The 25260-nt window shown below is 40.1% G+C and overlaps 1 pseudogene; it reads left to right on the top strand.

Moving 5' to 3' along the window:
* The first annotated feature begins 6520 nt into the window (after positions 1 to 6520).
* On the top strand, positions 6521 to 7150 carry LOC132426610 (TM2 domain-containing protein 1 pseudogene; annotated as a pseudogene).
* Positions 7151 to 25260: the final 18110 nt, after the last annotated feature.

The following is a 25260-nucleotide window of genomic DNA, read 5'->3' as shown; positions in this document are numbered from 1 at the left end:
TTAGGAGTATTATAAATGGCTATTGGATTGAGGACATTGCTTTTAAGAATTTCATTGAGATAACATACTTTATTTAGAATCTCTAATAGGCAAGTAGGTTTTCATGCTCTGTATTTTGTGTCTATGGATTTCTTTTTTAAGTAGGAAGAAGTTCTGGAGTTAGAGACAGAGGACCCAAGTTTCCCTTGACTAACTAGGTGAATGCCTTTTTAAAAACTGTCAGTTTTATCATGTGATACTAATATATATCCCACATTGTAATAAATAAGATAATGTACATAAGAGGGTTCTGCAGAGACTACATTTATTGTATCATTAGCAGTCTTCTCAATGGGGTTTTGTTTTGTTAGGATTTTCACCATTTGACATATTCTTCCTGTGAAATTCTGCAAGGTAAAAATATATTCGTTAACACTAAAAAGAAATATTTTGGCCATATTATTATGGCCTACCTTCTGTTACTCAATTTTGATTAATACTTTAATTTCAACTTTTCAACAGCCTTATCTTCCTTCCATTTTGGCAGCTGCCTGATGATCTAGCCATAGTTTGGGTGTCTTGTAGTTAGCAGGGTAATGGATTTTTGAGCTGTGTGTCCCAGGTCCTGCCCTCTAGCTTTAAGTTGCAAACTGCATGAGACATTTTGATTAATAATGTTAAGAATATTTATTTTTCCATTATGCAAACAATTCATTTGCTGTTTGACTAATGCTTATGCCAAGTATGAATTTACCAAACTACTAAGCCACAGGCAGATTCAAACTGTATAGCTTTTTTTCTGTGACTTAAAAATTATGAAAAAGAAACACATAGCCATAAAAATAAGGAACATTACATTACTTATTATATTAGCTAGTTCAGAAAGAATTGATCATTAAGTAGTTAAACTACTTATTTAAAAATTAATTAAAAACTTAAAAAGCAAATCATAATTATTTTAAAACTTTTGCAAAATAGCAATAAAAGTGTAAATAACGGAGGAATGGTCTGTATTCCCACCATTGAAAGAGAACAATTGCTACTTTGATATATTTCCTTCCTATTTTACGTATATTGTTTCTTCGTACAATGTCGATTGTATCATGTAATATGTCTTTCGCCATAACACATCTATGTGGGCATGTGTCTAAGGATTTTCAGTGGGCAAGTCTCATGGCCAAACACTTTCTCCCAGCTTCTTACTTGCTTTTTGGCTGCCATGACACTGCTGGGCTGCCTCTCTTCTTCCACTCTGGTTTCTTGCTCCCAGCCCCACTCCTAAGTCCAAACCTCTCAGGATGCTACCCCTCAAGCAACCATGTGTCTGAGTTTTGTCACTTTGGTACCAAGGCCACAGGCTGGGAACTCAGCTTCTTCGGGCACACTGATTTCCTCATATTCCTTGTAACTGTGATCACACCTGTGCCACACCGTTGCTTGAGGTGAGCAGGATGTATTTCTCTCTTCTTTCCTTTCCTTTCCCCTGGACAGCTTTCTGTGAAGTAGGGTTATGAGGAAAGGGAAAGTTCCATGTAGGCTCCTGCTAGGTTCCACTTTCCTCTTTTAATTGGCAGGATTTTTATTAACCCATTTACAATATTTTATATATATATATATTTAAAGTCATCAGTATAACAAAGTGACTGGTAGGGTGGAATTTTAAAATAGCATGCAACCTCCTTTTTTAGAGGCTGAGCCAGCAAGTCTCCTTAAGAGAAATTTTTCTTATTATGAGAAAAAAAAAAGTTGACTGGCTTACCTTAGTTACGCAAAAGCTTGTGCAGCCTTTTCTGGTGTTTTTGTGTCTCTCGTTAAAATGCAGACCAGAACATTCTAGTTTTAGCAAAGTTTCCCCTCCTTGCCCTCAACCTTTTGTGAAGGTTGTGAATCAATTTTTCATCAGAGGCGTGGCGGTATGAAGGGACTTGTGAGTGTTAAGGGACTAAGATTCCAGCCCCTTCTCCATAAGATTCAACATTAGACAAATTTGGAGGCAACCACAGTGTCCTTGGATGAGGCTCCCTGACAGGAAAGAACCACAATAGTGACAGATGAGCAATCATGAAGAGAGGAAGAAAGTTTGGGCTTCAACAAGTTTCAAACAAGGTTCTCAAGTGTCAAACAAGGTTCTAAGACAGGTCTGGCCTTGGCAGATCTTGTACTGAGCCTTCATACGTCCCCAGGCCTGGCCAGCCTGGTACGGGAGTCATGACTAGGCAACAGTGGAGTGACCCTAGTGATCTAAATGTACACAGGCTTTGCTGTCGCTGTGGGACCCTCATCCAGTTTCAGTTGTCCCTGTTATGACGGTGCCAACAGTGCTGCTCTACTAGTGATACTCCCCCTCATGAGAAGAATGGTGGGAATCCTCTGGCCTAATAATTTTGATTGTGGGTGACATGGGATAAAAAGCTGCTTGCCAATATAGGCATGTGGGTTTGTAAGTGATTAATTAGAATAATAAAAAGGATGTGGCTGTATTTATCCAGGCTGGTGAAGCAAGTTACTATTACCTCAAGCATTTTTCATGTTATTACAAACTTTAACGCCTGCCTAGTGGTGTACTGAGAGAACATATCTTATTTTCTCATTTCTCTGTTATTGAACATGAAGGTCTTTTGCATGAGGCATTTCTGACAGAATCTAGTATTGTTGTAGCACTAAAAGTGTAACAGTAGTAGGAATATATTTTCTGGGTGTTAAAAATATGCAGTTATAATGTAAAATAGGTCATTTAGAACACAAACATTATTCTTTGGAACATGATGAATTTAGCCTCCTTGTCTTCTTGTATTCAAGGGGCACTAGGAATCTTTGCCAAGAGTGGGGCATGATAGGGAGAGGGGGCTCAGAGAACCAAGAGTGCAGTCCATGCTTGAGTTCCATCTTTTCCAGGATACCTTTGATCCAAAGGAGGGTCAGAGGTAGTATTGTATGCAGGGTGGAAGGTCCACATCCATTAGATATAAGAGGCCATGACTCTCCCCAGTGAGTCCCCAGAAACAAGCAGGGCCCAATACATAGTAAGTGCTTGGTATGTATTTTGTGAGTATTTGAATGAATGAATATTTTCACTAAGCACTCAGGGAACAAGACTATGTAAGCATTCCAGAATTAAAGGATCAGATTTGTACAAACTTGCCATATAATTTTAAAGTGCTGTTTAACCTCTAGAAGTCCATCTTCTTATATGACAAATTGGTAACGATATCTGTATTTACCTATATAAAATGCATAATATTATAATACAACTAGATCTGTGTGGTTTCTTTTCATATGCTGTTATGTTATTTCAAGACATTAGTTTTCCTGATAGTGGTTATGTGATCTTCTACACCTGGATGTAAACAATAGCGACAACAACAACAACAACATGAAATAAAGCACCACTGATTCCAGAGGAAATAATTATAGTTCATGGCCATGAGTGATACCTGTGGTACATATGAGACTACTTTAGGCCTGTATTTCTGAGTGTACATTATTCCTTTTACTTGATTGCCCTCCAATTTCCATTCATTTGAGAACTGTGGGAAAATGAGACTATAGGTGCCACGTTCAAATTGGAGAGTTTCAGAAACTATAGAATGGGTTTTGTTTTGTTTCCAGAAGACAATTTCTATCATGCTCTGGGAACATGGTGGCCTGTGGAGTAATTCATCGAGTCAGGCCCCAGCTACCTTGCCTTGAAAGAGGGGCCCAGTAGGAGCAGCTGCCCTGAGAATCTTGAGTCTGAGTCTGTCTTTTTTATTTTTTATATTTTTTGTAGACACTAGGAAATAAAATTGCTACTACAACATAGGGAGTGAATTTCAAAGTTCTGTTTTTGTGGGCATTAAAAGGAAACTGATTGAGCAATGAGATAAAATTCAGGACACAGGATAAGTGGTGATAAAATCAGTATCTTAAAAGGGATTAGATCTCTACAATCAACAAAATGAAATTAACATATATTATCACATTCAAATCTCAGTACAGCCCCTGGAGGGAAGTTGGAGAAGCACTATTATCCTTCTTTAAAAATTTCAGGAACTGAGACTCAAAAAGTTTAGGGGCCACGTCCACAGCAATAGAACTTGTAACTGAAGATTAAAGTTTGGGTTTTCACTCTCCTTCTACCACCTCTCCATGCTGCTGTTGAAGGTGCCAGAGTTTTGGCACCTTTATGTCTTTCTCTCCTGAGTCATTCAATCATAGTTCCAGAGTATCTCTGCAAAAGAAGTGAATGTCCCTTTTGAAACTCAGCACCTTTAACATATATGTTATCATCAGTATATCTCCACCTACAAACTCTTACAAATAACAGGAAAGCTTGAGGCATTTCTTCCCTTTCTTTTTTCTCTCCCCTCTTCCTTTATGCATGTCCAGAGGTTATTTTTATACTCCCATTTCCTAGAGGAAAGGAAAATAGAAATTCTTGTTCTTTATCAAGGCTAATAATCTGGCTGCTTTTTATTTAACTTAAAAAAAAACAAACACGAAAATCCTTTCTGTAGACTTGACAGATTATCTCAACTCTCTCATTTGTGCTCAGAGATTTTAACGTTTTCTCTTCTATTTTCTGGCCACAAGGCTTCTTGATAGAAAATTGCAACAAGAGAAAGGTCTGTTCCCTTTTGGAATGCTCTCCACACAGAAGCCTGGGAGAAAAGTTGTAGCATATGTTAGAGACCCCAGCTTCTAGGAGCTGGGCCAGAATAGGCAGCATGAAATAGGATAAGGTGATTCTCTTTGCTTTCAAGCTTTGGTTCCCTTCTTAAAGAACTCCATTCTTGTGGCCAGGAAAAGCAAATAGAGTTGGTTCTGAAGCAGATGCTGCTCAGACTTCCTGGTTATCAGAGCAGAGGTGAGAAGGCAGAATTAAAGGAGACAAAATTAGAGTGTGTGTGTGTGTGTGAGTGTGTTTACATGTGCACACACACGTGCATGGGCACACAGCTATAAAGCATCAACATTTGCAAACCCGATATAATCTGCAGAACAAAGCACGTCTTCAATTTCAAGTAAGAATGAAGAAAAGTGAGTATATCTCTGGAGCAGGAATCAACAAACTTTTTCTGTAAAGAGCCAGATAAAAAAATACTTTAGACTTAGTGGGTCACATGGTCTCTGTCCCAAATATTCAACTCTGCTATTGTAGTACAAAATAGCCTTGGACAACACATAAACAAATAAGCATGGCTATGTCCCAATAAAACTCCATTTATGGACACTGAAATTTAAATTTTATATAACTTTCACATCATGAAATATTATTTTTCTTTTGATTTTTTTCCCACCATTTAAAAATGCAAAAGCCATTTTTAGCTTGTGGGTGGTACAAAAGCAGGCAGTGAACCAGATTTGGCCCATGGGGCTCTAGAGGAAGGGTAATGCTAATATAGGGGTTGTATGAAAAGATGGAAGACATTTCTTTTTATTCTTCTGTGAAGTGGTGACCAGATGAGCACATTTCCTCATCCTCCTTATGCAAAAAAAAAAAAAAAAAAAAAAAAAAATTTACAAAACTTATATTGATTAAAATCTCATCTCTTTGAAATTCACTTAATTCTGAAATTTCAACAGGGCCACGGCCATGCCGAAATTTATCAATGGGCATTTTTTGAAAGTTTAGTTGCATTGCCAGCTTTATATTTAAGGCATATAGACTTCAAATATTTTAGAGAAATATGGTGATCAAAGGAAGAATATCTTATTTCCAGATAGTACTTATTTGAAAGAACCTGCCTCTCAGATGGGATTGTCCCAAAAATCCACACCGATACACTATCAGGTTAATTTTCTGCTTTGTAATACAATAAAACGGTCACATAATACTGAAAACGTTAACAGTATTGTTAAATTTTGAACAATACTGAAAATTTTAACAGTATTGTTAAAATTTTATTTGACTTGCGAGTCAAATAAAATCATGATAAATGTGTCATAGTGTCCTGCATACGTGTGGGGAAAGAATCTGTGTTTCTAACTGAATTCAAAAAAGAAATAACTCATTATGAAAGCAAACCATTTCTGATGAGGGGAACATGAATATAAGTGCAAATCTACAAATCTTTATTGTTAAGGTACTCTCCCCCCCACTTCCTGTCCTTTAATCATGCCCATAACTATGGGCGCTCAGATTCAGTTGGGGTATAATTTGAAAAGAATGTTTGACTATGACCATAAACATTCCATTTAGTCATCACCATGAATCCCAGATGCTGGCAACAATGTAGACATTTTTTTGTGGGAGTGAGAATAATCCAGATCCCTGCTATTCAAGTGTCGTCTGTAAATCAGGAGTATCAGCATCACCTAGAAGCTTGTTGGAAATGCAGAGTATCAGGCTCCACCCCAACCTCACTGAATCAAAATCTGTATTTTAACAAAATCTTCAAATGGTTTGTATGAACACGAATGGTAAAGAGGCATTCAGCTTTAGGAATGGTTTTCGACCTTGGCTGTAAGTTAGAATTCCCTGTGGAACTTCTAGGAATCCCAGTGCCCAGTCTCCATAGCAGACCAATCAAATCAGAATATCTGGAGGTGAGTTATAGGGGACACGCCGGTTCCCGGCATGGAGGCTGCTTGGCCCCCTGGGCTGGTTGCTTCTGAGACTGCTGCCGCTGGGCTCCTGGGTGTTCTGTGGTTTGCATCAGTAACCATGGGACCTTGGGGAGCTGCCACAGCAGCGGCGAGGAGACGCTTACGTGCGAGAACCTCAAAGTGGGACAATATATTTGTAAGGATCCAAAAATAAATGATGCTACACAAGAACCAGTGAACTGTACAAACTACACAGTTCATGTTCCATGTTTTCCAGCACCTAACATGACTTGTAAGGATTTTGGTGGCAATGAAACACATTTTACTGGAAACAAAATTGGTTTTCTCAAGCCCATATCTTGCCAAAATGTAAATGGCTGTTCATACAAGGTGGCGGTTGCATTGTCTCTTTTTTGTTGGATGGTTGGGAGCAGATAGATTTTACCTTGGATACCCTGCCTTTGGTTTGTTGAAGTTTTGCACTGTAGGATTTTGTGGAATTGGGAGCCTAATTGATTTCATTCTTATTTCAATTCAGATTGTCGGACCTTCAGATAGAGGTAGTTACATTATAGATTATTATGGAACCAGACTTATGAGTATTATCAATGAGAAATTTAGAAAAACGCAGTTATATCCATGAATATTGTTTAAAAGAAACAGATTTGGGCCTCCTTGATTTTAATAGAGAGCTCTCAGTATGTAGATTTCCAGACTTCCCTTTTTCCTTCTTCACATACCACTTTATGGATTCTATTTAATTTTTTGTTGTTGCTGATGTTTTTGTTTTGCTGTTTTAGTTAAAAACATATGAGATGTATTTAATAGAACTTTCTTTGAGATTTATATGATAATAGAGTCTTTGTTCAGCTACTGTCTCTATGAGATAGGTAGCTTATTACTCTGATATTAATGTCTTTTCCAAAGGCAAGTTGCCACTTGTCTTTTTCACTTCTGAAAAATAAAAAGTATGACTTATTCAAAAAAAAAATCTGGAGGTGGGATCTACACATCAGTATTTTTTAAAGCTCCCTAGATTATTCCAAAATGCAGGGAAGTCTGAGAACTACTGGGCTAGGTGGTGGACCGAACGTATGCTCTGAGGGTAAGAAGAGAACACTCTCATTATCAAGTGGAAACAAGGTCCCCAGAACTGGAGGCTTTATTAGAAGTGTTAAAAAGGTCAGCACGGTATGTATTAAAAGAGTGGCTTTCAAGAACAATTTCATTATTTGAGGGATGAAATGGCAGCATACCCCAAGACAGGCAACAGAGTCGCCTATTCAGTTTAGCCTTTTAGTCTTATTTTTAGTCTTTGCCCCACAATTTTAACTGATTCTATACTGTTACCAAGACACCATCTGATCTTAACAAAGCTTTATAAAAAGCCTTTCATAGGATAATGGTTTGTGAATCATCTTTTCTTGTTGAGGATGAGGGTAAATTAGTGGTATGTGAGTTTTGGTAGAGTTAGCAAAGTTTTCCACTGTTTCATTAGATTAACTGATCATGGAGGTGTCCTATCTGTAACTTAGAACTGGAACCTGAGGAAAAGGGTGCCAGTCAAAAATCCTCTTCTGTCCTTGGATCAGTGAGGAACCCATCAGATTAATTCTCTGGACACAAGTGTAAGGGCTACTATATGTAAGAGGAAAAGGCATTATACAGTAGCTAATGTGATACCACACTGTCAAGGTCCCAGAAGCCATCAGTTCAGTTTACTGATTTGGTGCCTCCTCTCCATTACTAATATCAGTCATTATGCCTTTAAATAATAATGGTTCAATTATGCCTCTAAAGAAATGGAGCCCTCACAATGAGATAAAATGTTCAGATTACTAAACAGTTAACTGAAACAAACAAAATTAAAGATTAAGTTCAAGTAAAACTCTGTTGGGTGCTGGCACTTACTAATTCTCCCTAACTAGGGAGAATTCTGTCTAGAATCAGACCGATTTTGAGTTGGGTCCTCTTCTTCCTACCTGTTGCTAATTATGCATCATCTTTGGGCCTTCCTACATCTCACCCCACCCCATCCCCCATCTCAGCCTGGTGTTTTAGGTTCCTGGTGCTAGAGTTTATCTCCTAATTGAAGAGTTCTAAGTTTTAGCTTGCCATTGCTCCACACAACCCATCTACTCTATTTCTATTGTTCTAGCTATTTCTATGCTTGATTGCTAATTTCACAGACCTGTGGAACACTGGAAGTGCAATTATCCTCCAGCGTAATTACCTTCTGTAAAAACTGCCTCCCACAAAACTCCTGCAAAAACTGTGTCCTGTTTGTTACTACCTATGAATGTATGGATGCCTTTTCAGCTACATAGAGAGCTGTTTTCTAGACCTCCCTGGCATTAGAAAAGATCAAGTTATCTGTACAGCTGGAACACCCCTTTTAATTAGGAGCTTTTTATGGTGGTTATTTCAGGTGTCCCATTAATCTGACATCACTCCTGGGTGTAGCAGTTGATGTTAAAATTGGTCTGTTTGGTATCACCTGGGAGTTTTGTCTGTTTAAATATTTCATGTTCACTTATAAAAAGTTACACACATTATGGGCTTCCCTGGTGGCACAGTGGTTGAGAGTCCGCCTGCCGATGCAAGGGACACGCGTTCGTGCCCCGGTCCGGGAAGATCCCACATGCCGCGGAGCGGCTGGGCCCCTGAGCCATGGCCGCTGAGCCTGCACATCGGAGCCTGTGCTCCACAACGGGAGAGGCCACAACAGTGAGAGGCCCGCGTACCACAAAAAAAAAAAAAAAAAAAAGATTACACACATTAAATAGCTCCTACATTCTTTAATATCACTTGAATACAGATACTACAATACACAAACACTCTTTTCAGCATTCAGTTATGCAATAATTTTTAACTGACTTAACAATTTATTTTAATATTTATTTTTAAGGTGCTATTGATTTATCCCAACTATAAAGTCATAATTATGAATGATATGTGAATGACTTTATTTTTTAAGCATCTTTATTAGAGTATAATTACTTTACAATGGTGTTAGTTTCTGCTGTATAACAAAGTGATTCAGCTATATGTATACATATATCTCCATATCCCCTCCCTCTTGCGCCTCCCTCCCACCCTCCCTATCCCACCCCTCTAGGGGGACACAAAACACTGAGCTAATCTCCCTGTGCTATGCAGCTGCTTTCCACTAGCTATCTATTTTATATTTGGTAGTGTATATATGTCAATGCTACTCCCTCACTTCGTCCCAGCTTACCCTTCCTCCTCCCTGTGTCCTCAAGTCCATTCTCTATGTCTGCCTCTTTATTCCTGTTCTGCCTCTAGGTTCTTCAGAACCATTATTTTTTTTTTAGATTGCATATATGTGTGTTATCATACGGTATTTGTTTTCTCTTTCTGACTTACTTCACTCTGAATGACAGTGTCTAGGTCCATCCACCTCGCTGCAAATAACTCAATTTTGTTGCCTTTTATGGCCGAGTGATATTCCATTGTATATATGTGCTACATCTTCTTGATCCATTCATCTGTCAGTGGACACTTAGGTTGCTTCCATGTCCTGGCTATTGTAAATAGTGCTGCAGTGAACATTGTGGTACAAGACTCTTTTTGACATATGGTTTTCTCAGTGTATATGCCCAGTAGTAGGATTGCTGGGTCGTATGGTAGTTCTATTTTTAGTTTTTTAAGGAACCTCCATACTGTTCTCCATAGTGGCTGTATCAATTTACATTCCCATCAACAGTACAAGAAGTTCCCTTTTCTCCACACCCTCTCCAGCATTTATTGTTTGTAGATTTTTTGATGATGGCCATTCTGACTGGTGCCAGGTGATACCTCACTGTAGTTTTGATTTGCATTTCTCTAATGATTAGTGATGTTGAGCATCCTTTCATGTGTTTGTTGGCAATCTGTATATCTTCTTTGGAGAAATGTCTATTTAGGTCTTCTGCCCATTTTTGGATTGGGTTGTTCTTTTGATATTGAGCTGCATGAGCTGCTTGTATATTTTAGAGATTAATCCTTTGTCAGTTGCTTCGTTTGCAAATACTTTCTCCCATTCTGAGGGTTGTATTTTCCCGTCTTGTTTATAGTTTCCTTTCCTGTGCAAAAGCTTTTACGTTTCATTAGGTCCCATTTGTTTATTTTTGTTTCTATTTCCATTTCTCTAGGAGGTGGGTCAAAAAGGATCTTGCTGTGATTTATGTCATAGAGTGTTCTGCCTATGTTTTCCTCTAAGAGTTTGATAGTGTCTGGCCTTACATTTAGGTCTTTAATCCATTTTGAGTTTATTTTTGTGTATGGTGTTAGGGAGTGTTCTAATTTCATTCTTTTACATGTAGCTGTCCAGTTTTCCCAGCACCACTTATTGAAGAGGCTGTCTTTTCTCCATTGTACATTCTTGCCTCCTTTATCAAAGATAAGGTGACCATATGTGTGTGGGTTTATCTCTGGGCTTTTTATATTGTTCCACTGATGATTTTGGATCATCTTTACTATCATTACTCTGAATTCTTTTTCAAGTAGATGCTTATTTCCTCTTCATTTGTTCGGTGTGGTGGGTTTTTACCTTGCTCCTTCATCTGCTGTGTATTTCTCTGTCTTCTCATTTTGCTTAACTTACTGTGTTTGGGGTCTCCTTTTCGCAGGCTGCAGGTTTGTATTTTCCATTGTTTTTGTTGTCTGCCCCCAGTGACTAAGGTTTGTTCAGTGGGTTGTGTAGGCTTCCTGGTGGAGGGGACTGGTGCCTGTGTTCTGGTGGATGAGGCTGGATCTTGTCTTTCTAGTGGGCAGGACCATGTCTGGTGGTGTTTTTTGGGGTGTCTGTGAACTTATTATGATTTTAGGCAGCTTCTCTGCTAATGGGTGGGATTTTGTTCCTGTCTTGCTAGTTGTTTGGCATAGGGTGTCCAGCACTGTAGCTTGCTGGTGGTTGAGTGGAGATGGGTCTTAGCGTTGAGATGGAGATCTCTGTGAGAGCTTTTGCCGTTTGATATTACGTGGGGCTGGAAGGTCTCTGGTGGACCAATGCCCTGAACTCGGCTCTCCCACCTCAGAAGCTCAGGCCTGACACCTGGCCTAAGCACCAAGACCCTGTCAGCCACTCGGCGCAGAAGAAAAGGGAGAAAAAAAAAGGAGAGAAAGAAAAAATAAATAAAATAAAATAAAGCTATTAAAGTATAAATTTTTTTAAATTATTATAAATAATAATAAAGAAAGAAAGAACAACCAAACCAAAAAACAAATCCACCATTGATAATAGGCGCTGAAAACTACACACACACACACACACACACACAGACAGAACCCTAGGACAAAGGGTAAAAGCAAATCTATACAGAAAATTCACACAAAGAAGCATACACATACATACAAACAAAAAGAGAAAAAGGAAAAAATATATATATTAAAAAAAAAAGGAAGAGAGCAACCAAATCAATAAACAAGTCTACCAATGGCAATAAGCTCTAAATACTAAACTAAGATAAACATAAAACCAGAAACAAATTAGATGCAGAAAGCAAACCCCAAGTCTACAGTTGCTCCCAAAGTCCACCTCCTCAATTTGGGATGATTCGTTGTCTATTCAGGTATTCCAGAGATGCAGGGTACATCAAGTTGATTGTGGAGATTTAATCCGCTGCTCCTGAGGCTGCTGGGAGAGATTTCCCTTTCTCTTCTTTGTTCTCACAGCTCCTGGGGTTCAGCTTTGGATTTGGCCCCGCCTCTGCGTGTAGGTCGCCTGAGGGCATCTGTTCTTCGCTCAAACAGGATGGGGTTAAAGGAGCAGGTGTGTTGGGGGCTCTGGCTCACTCAGGCCGGGGGAGGGAGGGGCACAGAAAGTAGGGCAAGCCTGCGGCGGCAGAGGCCAGCGTGACGTTGCACCAGCCTGAGGCGCCCCGTGCGTTCATCCGGGGCAGTTGTCCCTGGATCCCGGGACCCTTGCAGTGGCGGGCTGCACAGGCTCCCCGGAAGGGGGTGTGGATAGTGACCTGTGCTTACACACAGGTTTCTTGGTGGCGGCAGCAGCAGCCTTAGCGTCTCATGCCCGTCTCTGGTGTCTGCGCTGATAGCCGTGGCTCGTGCCCGTCTCTGGAGCTCGTTTAGGCAGTGCTCTGAATCCCTTCTCCTCACACACCCAGAAACAATGGTCTCTTGCCCCTTAGGCAGGTCCAGACTTTTTCCCGGACTCCCTCCCGGCTAGCTGTGGCACACTAGCCCCCTTCAGGCTGTGTTCACGCAGCCAACCCTAGTCCTCTCCCTGGGATCTGACCTCTATAGCCCAAGCCTCAGCTCCCAGAGCCCACCTGCCCCGGTGAGCAGACAAGCCTCTCAGGCTGGTGAGTGCTGGTCGGCACCCGTCCTGTGTGCAGGAATCTCTCCGCTTTGCCCTCTGCACCCCTGTTGCTGTGCTCTCCTCCGTGGCTCCGAAGCTTCCCCACCACCACCCACCGTCTCTGCCAGTGAAGGGGCTTCTAGTGTATGGAAACTTTTCCTCCTTCACAGCTCCCTCCCAGAGGTGCAGGTCCCATCCCTATTCTTTGGTCTCTGTTTTTCCTTTTTTCTTTTGCTCTATCCAGGTACGTGGGGAGTTTCTTGCCTTTTGGGAAGTCTGAGGTCTTCTGCCAGCATTCGGTAGGTGTTGTATAGGAGTTGTTCCACATGTAGATGTATTTTTGATGTATTTGTGGGAAGGAAGGTGATCTCTACGTCTTACTCCTCCACCATCTTGAAAATCCCGTTATGCAATAATTGATTTACTTCATAAATATGAACAAAAGGGCCTACCGTGTGTGAGATAGTATCCTAGATTCTGTGAGAAATTAAAAGATTCATCAAAAGTGTTTCCTGCTCTCTTTGGAGCCCATGGGTAAGAAAAGCACACAAATAATCATTTCCCAAATCAAATACAGTTGGTGACTAAAACAAATAAACAAGCAGCAAGTGCTATGGAAGTTCCAAGAAAAGGAGGGGCAAGAACACATGGGGACAAAATTTCATCTAAGGCTTCGTGAAAGAGATGGCATTGGAAGTGGATCTTGAAGATGGGTAGTTTTCAACAGGGAGTCCTCAGGGTGAATGCAAATGAAGTTAACACAGGTGCTCTCTATAAATACATGACCATTCATGCAAGAACACTTACCACCTGGAAGGGGCTATCACTTCCTTCATCCAAAACCCCTGTGTGATCTAGTAGCTAAGTGCTATATGCTTGGTAATAATGTAAGGTAACAAATGTTTTTGTTTCCTCTGAGGTAGAAAGTGAAAGTGAAAGGAATCATCAAAGGTTCACATGCCTGTCTCACAGAAAACCAACCAGAGCAATTGAATTAAAGCCTAGTTGTTGATTTGAAATCTATTTAAGCATGCGCCCAGGTTTTTTAGCATCTTTTTCTAATTCTTTGCTAAGAACTTCTGGTAACTTCTCGCTCTGTGCATCCTTTTCCTGAGCTCTTGGATTATCTTTATGATCATTACTCTGAACTCCTTTTTAGGTAGATTGGCTATCTCCACTTCATTTAGTTGTTTTTCTGGGGTTTTATCTTGTTCCTTTGTAACATTCCTTTGCCGTCTCATTTTGTTTAAATTTCTATTTGTATTTTTATGTATGTAATAGCTTAGACGTTTCTCGACCTTGGAGAAGTGGCCCTCTGTAGGGGATGTCCTATGTGTCCCAGCAGTACACACCCCTCTCACCACCCAAGGCCCAGGGACCAGCTGGTCCCAGGGTAGGTTCTGACCTGTGTCAGTTCTGCAGGCTGCAGGGTCATAGTTTCATTCGTTCTGGTATTTACCCCCTGGTGGGTGAGGCTGGTCTGGAGGTCTGTGAAGGCTTCCTGGTGGGAGGCGCTGATGCCTGCTCATTGGTGGGTGGAGCTGGGTCTTGGCCCTCTGATGGGCAGGGCCAAGTCAAGGGGCGTATCTAAAGATGGCTGTGGGCTCAGGAAGTCTTTAGGCTGCCTGTCTGCTGAGGGGTGGAGCTGTGTTCTTGTTCTGTTGGCTGTTTGGCCTGAGGCGTCCCAGTTACAGGCTGTTGAGTGGGGCAGGTCTCGGTGCCAGAGACCCAAAATACCTGTCTCTGCCTCCAGCCAGAACTGATGTAGGTCCCTGCTTCCGCCACCAGCTTTTGTGACCCCAGAGAGAGCCACAGTCGCCCCCGCCCCCTCGCGTCTCCAGGAGACCCTCCAAGACCAGCAGGTAGGTCTGGCCCAGGCTCCTGTGGAGTCACTGCTTTTGCCCTGGGACCCGGTGCACAGGGGCCTTCTGTGTGCCCTCCTCTCTGTTTCCCCCATTCCTGTGCAGCTCCTGCAGTCAAGCCCCGCTGGCCTTCAAAGCCAAATGCTCTGGGGGCTCCTCCTGCCAGTGCTGAAGCCCTGGGCTGGGGAGCCTGCTGTGGGGCTTCGAGGTCCCTCTCACTCCTGTGGGAGAACTTCTGCCGTATAATTGTTCTCCAGTTTGTGGGTTGCCCACCTGGGCGGTATGGGATTTGACCGTATCATGAGCTCCTACCATCTCGTGATTTTTTCTTTATGCCGTTGGATGTAGAATATGTTTTTCAGTAGATTCCCGTCTTTTTTACCCGTGGTTGTTCAGTCGTTAGCTGTGATTTGGGTGTGCTTGTAGGAGGAGATGAGCTCAGGTCCTCCTAATCTGTAATCTGGTCTCCAGTTTATTTGCAGAGAAGTCAGTTCTTTATAAATCCATGAACAGCAGGGTCTCCCTGGGATGGATATGCCATGGGGACTCTCACTCCCGAAATCTTTAGCATCTTTTCATTGTTTGAATTTCAAAGAATTTACTTTTCCCACATGAAGAAATCAGGGACAAATCAAAAGGAGTTTTGGTCATCCTTGATAAATATTCTAATTAAATCCTTCATTGACTGATGACTGCCAAGAGTCAGCAGCAGGTGGTAACAGTTCCTTTGTAATCATTGTAATTGTTTGAAATAATTCAGTGTTCCAGAGCTGTTTTTGAAGAGGCCTAAGAGAGACAGTGCAGATGGGCCTGATTTAAACAGTCTCCTTGTTAAAAGTGTATATTATATTTGCTGGTTAAGTTATTGGCAAATTTAAATATATTATCAGTACATCAAACTAATCATTTATTGAAAAATAATAATAGCCACAGCTGCTCTCCCTTTAATTTTTAAGAGAGAAAATATCATGTTCACTTAGTTATGCATATCCAACATATTTTCTTTCTTTTGCACTCAGCATGTCTGATGTCACAGTGTTTCTTTTACATTATGAATAGACATCTCCGTGAGCTTTTTTTCTTTTAAATTAATGGAACATATGCAGTATCCACTTCACCCAAAGCTATAGAATAACAACGCTATTATTGTAGCCATCTGTCTCTTCACATCAGTGTCTTCTGTGGTTTTATAGTCCAGTCTTAGGGCTCTGTAAGAAACAATATTGGTTAACATTAATAACTGCCTTCATCTGACAATTTACATCTCTGTTTGGAGACAGCTCCCGAAAGCATCTTTCCCAGTTAAGGGTGCAGGGCTTGGGAGGGAGGGAGGGAGGGACGACTGTCTTGAGGGAGATGGAGGCAGAGCCGCCTATTTTGCTCCACTTGACTGACGCCCAAAGGAAAGGGTGAGTCAGTCTCCCACTTCCTATTATCACTCTGCATTTGCAGTTTCCCACCTTGACAGGCAGTAACAGTTCCAGCCAATGCTAATTTGGGTAACATCTAAAAGGCTTGCCTGACAAGGCAGATTCAAATTATGAAGCAAACCCCTCACATACTGAGACCTTGTTAGCTAGATTAGTGGCGGATTGGCTCCTTGTGACAGCTTGTTTGCTAGAGGTGAGCTATCTGCATTTTCAATGCAGGCAGGTTATATCATCATTTAAAGAAAAAAAATAAAGATGTCGTTTTTCTTGTTTGTCACAGAGTTCATGTAATATTCCCTCTCGATTTTCTCATTGTTGACTTCAGAAAGAAATAGCAGCAAGTGTGTACCTTTGAGTGCGACAGCTAATTTTGTTATGGATGAACAGAGTATTGTGACAAAACAGTGGCACAGCTGTCATAACAGCTGTCACACATTAATCATGACAGTGACAAATAGCATAATTACCTTATCTGGAATTCCTAGCATGTACACTCAGTATGCCCCACTGCCGAGAGAGCATATCACGCACGGTTTAATTAAAAAGACATCAATACAGGTTAGTTAGACAAGGGCTAGAAGACATTGATCCAAAATGAAAATAAAATTATTCGTAGGTTGGTGTTCAGGGACACCCAAAGACCAATTACTTAGCCGACGTGATAATTTGAATGTATTTCCCTAACTGGCCCTTCTCAATGTGTATATCACGTGGTAAATTGGCTGCTCTGCCCCAAACCATTAGCCCTTCCTCCATGAAATAGTTGATCCCCGTTTTTCTCCAGCCTCAGCATGGGTTCTCGGGAGCCATCTTGATGTGTTGTCAATTGATTGAAGGGGCTCTATTGATAAATATGTGATTACCAGTGAACAAGTTGCGGCTAACATTTTTGTTAACTTGCTTTCCAATCGAGTACTGAGCAGGAGAATGTTATTAAATCTAGTGATTTTTGTTTTATTTGGAAATTCTTCTTAAGTAAAGAATATAAGCAGGTGAGACAGAGTTTAAGCCTAGAAATGACAGTCTCTTACATGTGCTGTGTTTTAATATGTATTCCTGTATTCATGTGCATATACGTGTCACATCAGTATGTATAAATATGCACACATGCCAAATATATGTATATCTTTGCCCCCCCCCCCCAGCTATTTTAAGCTCAACAATTCATTGAATTTACTGATTGAATTCCTGGTAGCTAGTTCTTGAATTGCTCTGAAGCTGCCTCAATGAAATATTAATGAATCAATTTCCATAGACATGGACTCATTATCTTCCTGGATGCCATTGGAAAACACAGTCCTGCCTGCGGTGTCCTTCCACCTGTCTGTGACATGATTCGATTTTTTTCTCTCTCTCTTTTCAATTAAATAAAAATATTGCTATCAGGAAGTTTTTGATAACGGTAGAACAGACATTTCCATTTCTTTTGATAGGCACCTAAATGGAGGTAAGCCATTTAAAATAAATTTATGTATCACTTAAGTGATATATTGAAAAGTGGGTCCTGGAAATAAAAAAAGAGGTGGCCAGTTTAGTTCTATGGTCTCTGTAATGCCCTTTGGAAATGAAGAAACTGCTGTTCTCAGGACAGTCTACTTGGGAAATGTCTGTATTTTAGGAAGCGAGGACGAACCATCTAATTGTTTACACAGTTATCAACTTTAGAAAATGTTACTAAACACAAACACTTGTCACGTTAATTTAGGACTGATGGAATATAGATGGAATTATTCAGACTGTGTCTATAAAATGCCAAAACAGCTGGTTAGAACTTGAAAAATTCAGGCAAGCAGTTATTAACTACATACAATGTAAATAGCTGGTTTTAGGTATTTGGTTGTTTGTTCACTGAAATTGACTGGTTTCTTATGCCTTATGCACGTCAATCCGGGGATGTAATAAAGCACGTTAAACTGCAATTATATCAAACGGAAAGATTTTAGCTTCCTTCCTTCCCATTCATTCTGTTCCAGTGAAGATTATTAATGTTTGCTTTGGGTACCATCAACACCCACTTTATAGAACTCTAAAAAAATCCACTGGTAAATGGTTGCCAACATTGTTAGATAAAAACTAAGATTATGTTCTCAAATTCAATGGCTTTCACCATTTTGATTTAGAACCAGTAGTGTATCTGAATGTCATGTCATCTGAAGACAATATTACCATTTCAGCACATACATATTATATGACCTGAGAACGGTATTACTGTTTCAAAACATACGTTCTTTCAGAGAAAACGGGAAAGCACAAGCCTGACCAAGGACATCTTCTCAATACTAAGACAAGAAAAAAGTATTTTATCTTTGTCGAGAGAAACCATGTCTCCCCAGGACCTGGTCCCATTTTGATCTAGGTCTTGCGGAGCTCACTTGGCTCGCGTTCTTCCTGGGGCTGATCTGATTCTGCACTCCAGGTCTGAGGAATGCCTCAAAGTAGCTCCTGGCTTGAAACAGTTTGATGAAAGCTATGAAAAAACACAAAGGCATCTACACACAGCATTTTTGCATATCATGTCAAGGTACCCATTAAAGTGGGTAGCCCTTGTGTGGACCCTTGGTAATAAATCCCTAGTTAAGTATGAACAAGGTCAGAAATGACCTGGAACAGCTTTCAGAGGTTGGACACCATTCTAGATCTTTCGCCTCTAGATCTTTAGATCTTGGGCTCCTGTTGAAACTAGAGGCAAAAACAAGTCTCTTAAGAATGAACCTAAGGTTTATTTATTCCACTGAGAGATATTCAAGGAGATTTTAAAGAGAAAGAATCAATTTTACGTTGTCATAAAAGTGACAAGAAAATAAAAGCGATTTTAGCCTTCCTTGATCAAGCTTTTCAGATGGAATCTCACTCTCTCTCTTCGCTGTCTATGGTCCTTTTTATTTTAGGGCATGTATTTTCTACTGTACATTGCTGTTTTTTATGTGGTGTCATCTCTCTTAGTACATTGTAAGCTCTTTGAAGGTTGATTCTGTATCTGATTCTCCTTTTTCTTCCTCACAGAACCTAGGATTGTGCCTACATGTCATAATTGCTGACTAAATATGCACATAATGAATAACAACATGTTGGCTTTAATAATTAAAACAAAGGCATGGGTTTGCTCTGAAACGTTCAGGTTGTTTCTTGAATTTAGCATATTGCTTGACTGAAAACTCTGAGAAGGCCAAAGTGATTATTTTTAAAACAAGTTTTCTTCCACATTCTCTTTGTAAGATGGTTTTATTTCCTCCCTCCCTCCTGCCTGCTAGTGTCAATCCAGGGATGTAATAAAGCACATTAAAAGAACTGGCCTTTTACGCAAAGGTTGGATTGATTTCCATTGGTTCAAGTGGAGTGGGATATTGATCCACTGGTTGAGATGCCAACCCATTTTTTTCTCTCTCAAACTTGCCTATCTCTGATCTTCCCTGACCTTGAAGGGTAGCTTATATATATTACACATAACAATGTTTTACATGTTATATAATACAGAGTTCCCAATTATTCTTTGCCTTCTAAACTTGCTCCATGCACTACCTAATGAAATTCAGTGGGATGGCCTTATCCAACTTGAGTAAATTGATACAAGCAAAACTTTATGTCTCTCTGCATCCCATCACCTCTTGGATTTGTGGCCGGGTCTTTTACTCTCTCTGTCTCAGAATATTTCAGTAGCACTTGCTTTGTCCAACAGTGACAATCAGCAGGTTTTCCATGTAAGAACTAGCAGGAGCAATTGTGTTTCTCTCTCTAAGAGGTTTCCTATTTATCTTCCCTGAGGTGGTGCCCATGTGGCTGTCCTGATATTGAGCAGCTGAACAGATTACACCCTGGAGCCACATCTGTGGACACATAGATCAACACCATTTTCATTGCCTTGGTGCCCAAGAAGTTTATGTTCTGTCAGTGAGATTTACTACTTTCTTCATGAATTGTTAAGGCTTTCTCTCATCCCCATGTTTCCTTTCCTCCTCCACTTTATTTGGTTTCAAACTACATTAACATCATCTGATCTGGATTGTTAACAGCTGGTTTGTTTTTGTTTCCTGCCATCAGTAATAAGGCTTTCCAGTAGGGCTTCTGTTGAGGGATCTGGACTAGTAAAATATGTAAGTATCTTGTGTAGAAAGAAAATAACTTTAATTGGTAAGTATACATCTGATAGGGTTGGTTTTACTTGCCATGTCTAAATGCATAGTAAAGACATTTTTCATAGGACTAAATATTTTTACTGATGTTGCTTCAGCTGTTAGGACATAATCCCTCAATTTGGTTTTTTAGTTTACAGTACACCTTCATGACGCTTTCTACCTTGATTCTCAATAGAGACCGAAGGTGAGAGGTAGAGATTTTATATTTTTCAGTTTTATGTTTGGAAAATCAAAGTTCAAATAGATGAGAAAATCACAAAGTCAGCTGTGAAGCCAAGACTCAAATCTAGGAAATCATATTTGCATCTCAACTTCTCCCCACTTAACTTCAATGCCACCTCCAAATAATTCTCCTTATGACTGTCAATTTGACTTTCTCAGGCTTTCTCTCAACTGTCCTAAAATCTGATACCTTTTCCATCTCCAAATGCTGTGACTTCCTGACTAGATTATAATAAAAGATTTAGGGTGTTATGCGAGTTATATATCCACTTACCTGAACTGTAAAGTAAAGAAAAAAAGAAGTGAGACAGCCCCTCAGAGTATTGATTACTTCAATGATTTCTTATCTGCCTGCATATTTGAATTACCTGAGAGAAACTTTAAAAATAACTAATGATGTCTGGATCCAACCTCCAGAGAGTCTGGTTTAATTGCTCTGGAGTCGGTGCCCAGACATGGGATATTTTTTTAAAGCTCCCCAGGTGATTCTAATATGCATCAAGTGTTGAAAACCACTGGGGAAATTCCTTCTCTTCGCCCCCTTTTGGACCCATTCCCTTATTTTTTCCCCACCAAATTTTCAGAAACACCATGTTTCCTCAAAATCAGAATTCTGCATGTTGGACAACATTAATGGTGATACTCCAAAATTTAGAGTTTAAGTGAATGTGTGTCTGTGTATGTGTGTTTACTTTGACTAGGAGAAGAATAGTCATGGAGGAGGCTGTTGTGGAAATTGATTATGGGCTAGAGACATTTTGTGGCATAAATTTATAGCCACTAGAACGTCAACCCCCTCAGGGCAGTGTTTTTTTTTTTGCGGTACGCGGGCCTCTCACTGTTGTGGCCTCTCCCGTTGCGGAGCACAGGCTCCGGACGCGCAGGCTCAGCGGCCATGGCTCATGGGCCCAACCGCTCCACGGCCTGTGGGATCTTCCTGGACCAGGGCACGAACCTGTGTCCCCTGCATTGGCAGGCGGACTCTCAACCACTGCGCCACCAGGGAAGCCCTCAGGGCAGTGTTTTGGTCTATCTTGGTCACTGCTCTTTTCCTAGCATGTTGAACAGTGCTTGGCATATAGCAAACGCTCAATAACTATTACTAATGAATATTTCCCCAACATTTCCCTCACTCATCCTGAATAAGAACTTAATGGAACCCCTTGCAGTTTCCCTATGTTAGGGGAATCCCAGTTTTGGTGGCTCTTCTCATATTGTTTCTCCACTTAGAAGACTTACGTCCCCACCTCTTCCTCAAGTCAAATCCTATCATTTTTTAAGGCCTAACTTTAATGAACTTCCTTCCACAAGCCTTTCTGATTCTTCTTTGAGCTGTTATAGGCAATTATCTATGTTTCACGCATCACTACTACTTACCACTACCTATCTTATATATATTGCAGTTACTTATATGTGTCTTCACGGTTCTTCTAGTCATGACCAATTTTATATTTGCATCCCTTTCAGTACACATAGAAAGCTCTCAATAAATATTTGCTTGGATGAATCACCGTTGCTTCTGGTATGTTAGATTCCTATGTTACACAGTGACGAGAGGTTAAATAGTATTCTGTAATGTTTGATTTTGTTTTATGCTTTGTATTTTTAAAAACATTTCCACATATAATATCTTATTTGCTCCTCAACACAACTCTGAGGGATGATACAGATGGATATTATAAATTTAAATGAAAAGAAACTGAGGCATGACTACTTTAAATGATATTTCAAGGTCACGCTCATCAAAGACATAGTGTGGACAGAGTGGCTAAGTTTCCAACTCCTAGTCCACAGAGCTTCACTACAGAACAATGTGTTTTCCCCCAAATTGTCTGTGCTAACTGGCATATTTTGCTTTTGTTAACTTCCGTAAGTCCACACCTCCAGCTCAGTTATAAAACCTAGGTTCACATCCCAAGTTAGAAGCGGAGAGTGTTTGCATTATTTGTGATAGAAATCTCTATGTTTTTATGCAGAATACAATTCAAAAAGGCAGTTCTTTTTGTCCTTGTTGATGTCTTGTGCATCACGTTGTTCTTGTTCCAGTGTGTCATGGCTTGTTTATTTTACTTTTCATGTAAACTTCACTTTGTTCATTAGATCAAAATCATACTAGAAAGGGGAATGCATGTTTGTAACATTCTAAGTAGGTGAATAGCTAGCCTGTGAGAAGTACCATATTGAAAAGAACCAGTAGAAAAGCAATGAGAACCCAATAGTATGTGGCTTCCCAGTTGGTTTTCTGTGTGTATTTTTTTTTAACCATTTAAGCTCTTGCCTTTACTTATTCAGCAGTTTCTAAACACCAAGCAACAGCATGAGCATAGGGTGCAGGGCTTCCCTTTATTCATACATTCTAGTTCAAAGGAATGATTAAGAATCCATATTAAATGACCGAGGTTTTATTTTTTCATAAGTATATAACACATGCATCAATGAAAACATCAATCTAATCATGTGAGCAAGACTCACCATTGATTTATCCAAGATGGAACTAAGCAGTAGTTTCTGACAGCACAAGGGGTGTAAATAGCTCTTCTTAATATGATTTAAATTTGATCATTACATGTTCTTAATGATAATTCATGAGCATTTCGTTCAGTTGTAAGTGCATTTGTTTTCCAATGGTGGAAATAAAACGTTGTCAGATACTCTGGAATGAGATAAAATTGTATTTTGGTTTGTGTAAGATGTAGTTACACTGAGAGTTGTGCTTGACTATAAGGGATAAAGTAGCCTTATGATACTTTTTTTTTCCCATTTACATAAATACAGTTCAGGGAATATTACTAATGAAGTGGATATGGGGTCACCTAGCCAACTTAAGAAAAGGTTACTACTTTATTTTAAGTAGCCCATCAATCATTGTGAATTAATGTCATATTCTAGGTGAAAGCACTAATCATAATAAATTCATTTTGTATTCATGAGGGTGTCAAATGTACACCCATAGGAGTCCCATGTCATTTGTCAGTATGGAAAGAAAAATTTAAATATGACCTATTTGCAATCTCTTTGCTATGGCTTATACCCAGATGCATGTTATAGTGCTGATGGACATGTGATGCACATGGGGTAAAGCTGGAAACTTCACTAAGATGATTGGAAATAGAATGAAATCTGTGTCAGGAATAATGACCTCAGGCTGCTGGCTGACATTTCCATGTCCTCCAAGGAATGCCAAAGGGTCAAGAGGGTGCCTGAGGGCAGGCCTGTAAATGGGAATTCATGAGCCCACAACAGAGCTGCCTTGTTTAATTCACTGCTTCCAAATTCTATGCCCACCTCTCATTTGAGACCATAACTTGGTGTCATTATTACCATCACTTTACCCATTACAACAGCAACATAAAAATCTTTTCTGAGTGGTTCTAGACACTGATAATTTAACAGGGCATTGGGCATGGCACAGGAAAGGCTTTTTCTCTTTCTACCTTTCCCCCCTGTTGGAAGTATTGCAGAGAAACCCTCCTTTTCCCTTCTCATTGAATCCATCTCCATGGGAAAAGGAGTAATATAAGTGGCAGATGGGTAGAAGAGTGAGTGTCTAACATACATTTAGGAATGTGTCTCCATTGGGTAGAATTAATGTGTTAAATGGCTTGCTGATATTATTTTTTTATCATTGTTATTATTATTGCTGATATTATTACCTCCATTTTAAAGAAGAAAATTAAGCATAGATTGACTAAGTAACTTATGGTTATATAGCCCAAAGTGGTGGAGTTGCCATTTGAACTGCTATTCTACCTCTCTGTAATTATACTACCTACTACGTGTGATTGTTTTGAAAGTTAAGTGAGGCTAGGCATCTAAATTTCTCAGGAGAGTATTTAATCAATATTAGCTAATATGAGTAATTGTATGGTTTGGAGTAATCCACCCCCACCCCACCCCACCCCACCGCCCAGCCTCCCAGCCCCCCAGCCCTACCTCACTGGGCCTGAGTTTTTTCTCTGGAAAGAAGGAAAGACATTGGATTTGTGGCTCCCTTTTTAGTTTGCTCTGATTGGCTCTGGTACCAAGATAGCAATTTGTCATATGCAGGGATCCACCTCTCTTCAAGAGGTTCTTACTGCCACCATTGCTCAGATATTTCTGAGTCCTCTGATGTTCAAGTCCTGTCTCTAGAACTAAATAGTTCTTTGCACTTTCTGTAACTCCTTAGAGGTGGCAAATGGAGGCTGCTGGTGCTGCTTTGAGGCCTCTGAACCCCAGAAGACTTCACTTCTCACAAAGTTTCTCCATTCTTGGTACCAGGAAAGAATCCTCTTGCACAGTGTTTTTACCTTCAGGCCCAAAATGGCTGATTTGGGCACCGTGGAACTCATTTCTCTTATCCCATCACACATTCTCTTCCTTTCTGCCAACAACTCTCTTTGATGAAATAGAGACAGACTTGTATCAGAAGACTAAGATTCAAAAACAATGGAGCTTAAGAACTTCACACTGCCAATCCTAGAAACCTTTTATGCTCACTCCCCTTCCAAAGATTTAATAGCAAAGAACTAACCTGAGGCAGTCTATGTGTAAGAGTTCATTTTTCTAGCAAAAATGTCCTATGAAGTATTAGTTCAAATGAGAGGAAGTACGGCTCAAAGGACTTGTCGAATGACTAGATGTAAGATTATTAGTTCTTTTTAAATTCTAGCTTTGCCACGGAAATTTCTAAGTGGCTTTGGTTAAGATATGTATTCATGCTGTTTCCCAACAAGGTAGAAATTACTCCCACTCACATTTACGAGTATTAAAATCCCATTTCATACTCAGTTGACCTTCCCTGGACT

The sequence above is a fragment of the Delphinus delphis genome, chromosome 6, assembly GCF_949987515.2.
Source record: "Delphinus delphis chromosome 6, mDelDel1.2, whole genome shotgun sequence".
In the NCBI taxonomy this organism is placed as follows: Eukaryota; Metazoa; Chordata; class Mammalia; order Artiodactyla; family Delphinidae; genus Delphinus; species Delphinus delphis.
This window is presented reverse-complemented; position numbering and strand designations above follow the sequence as displayed.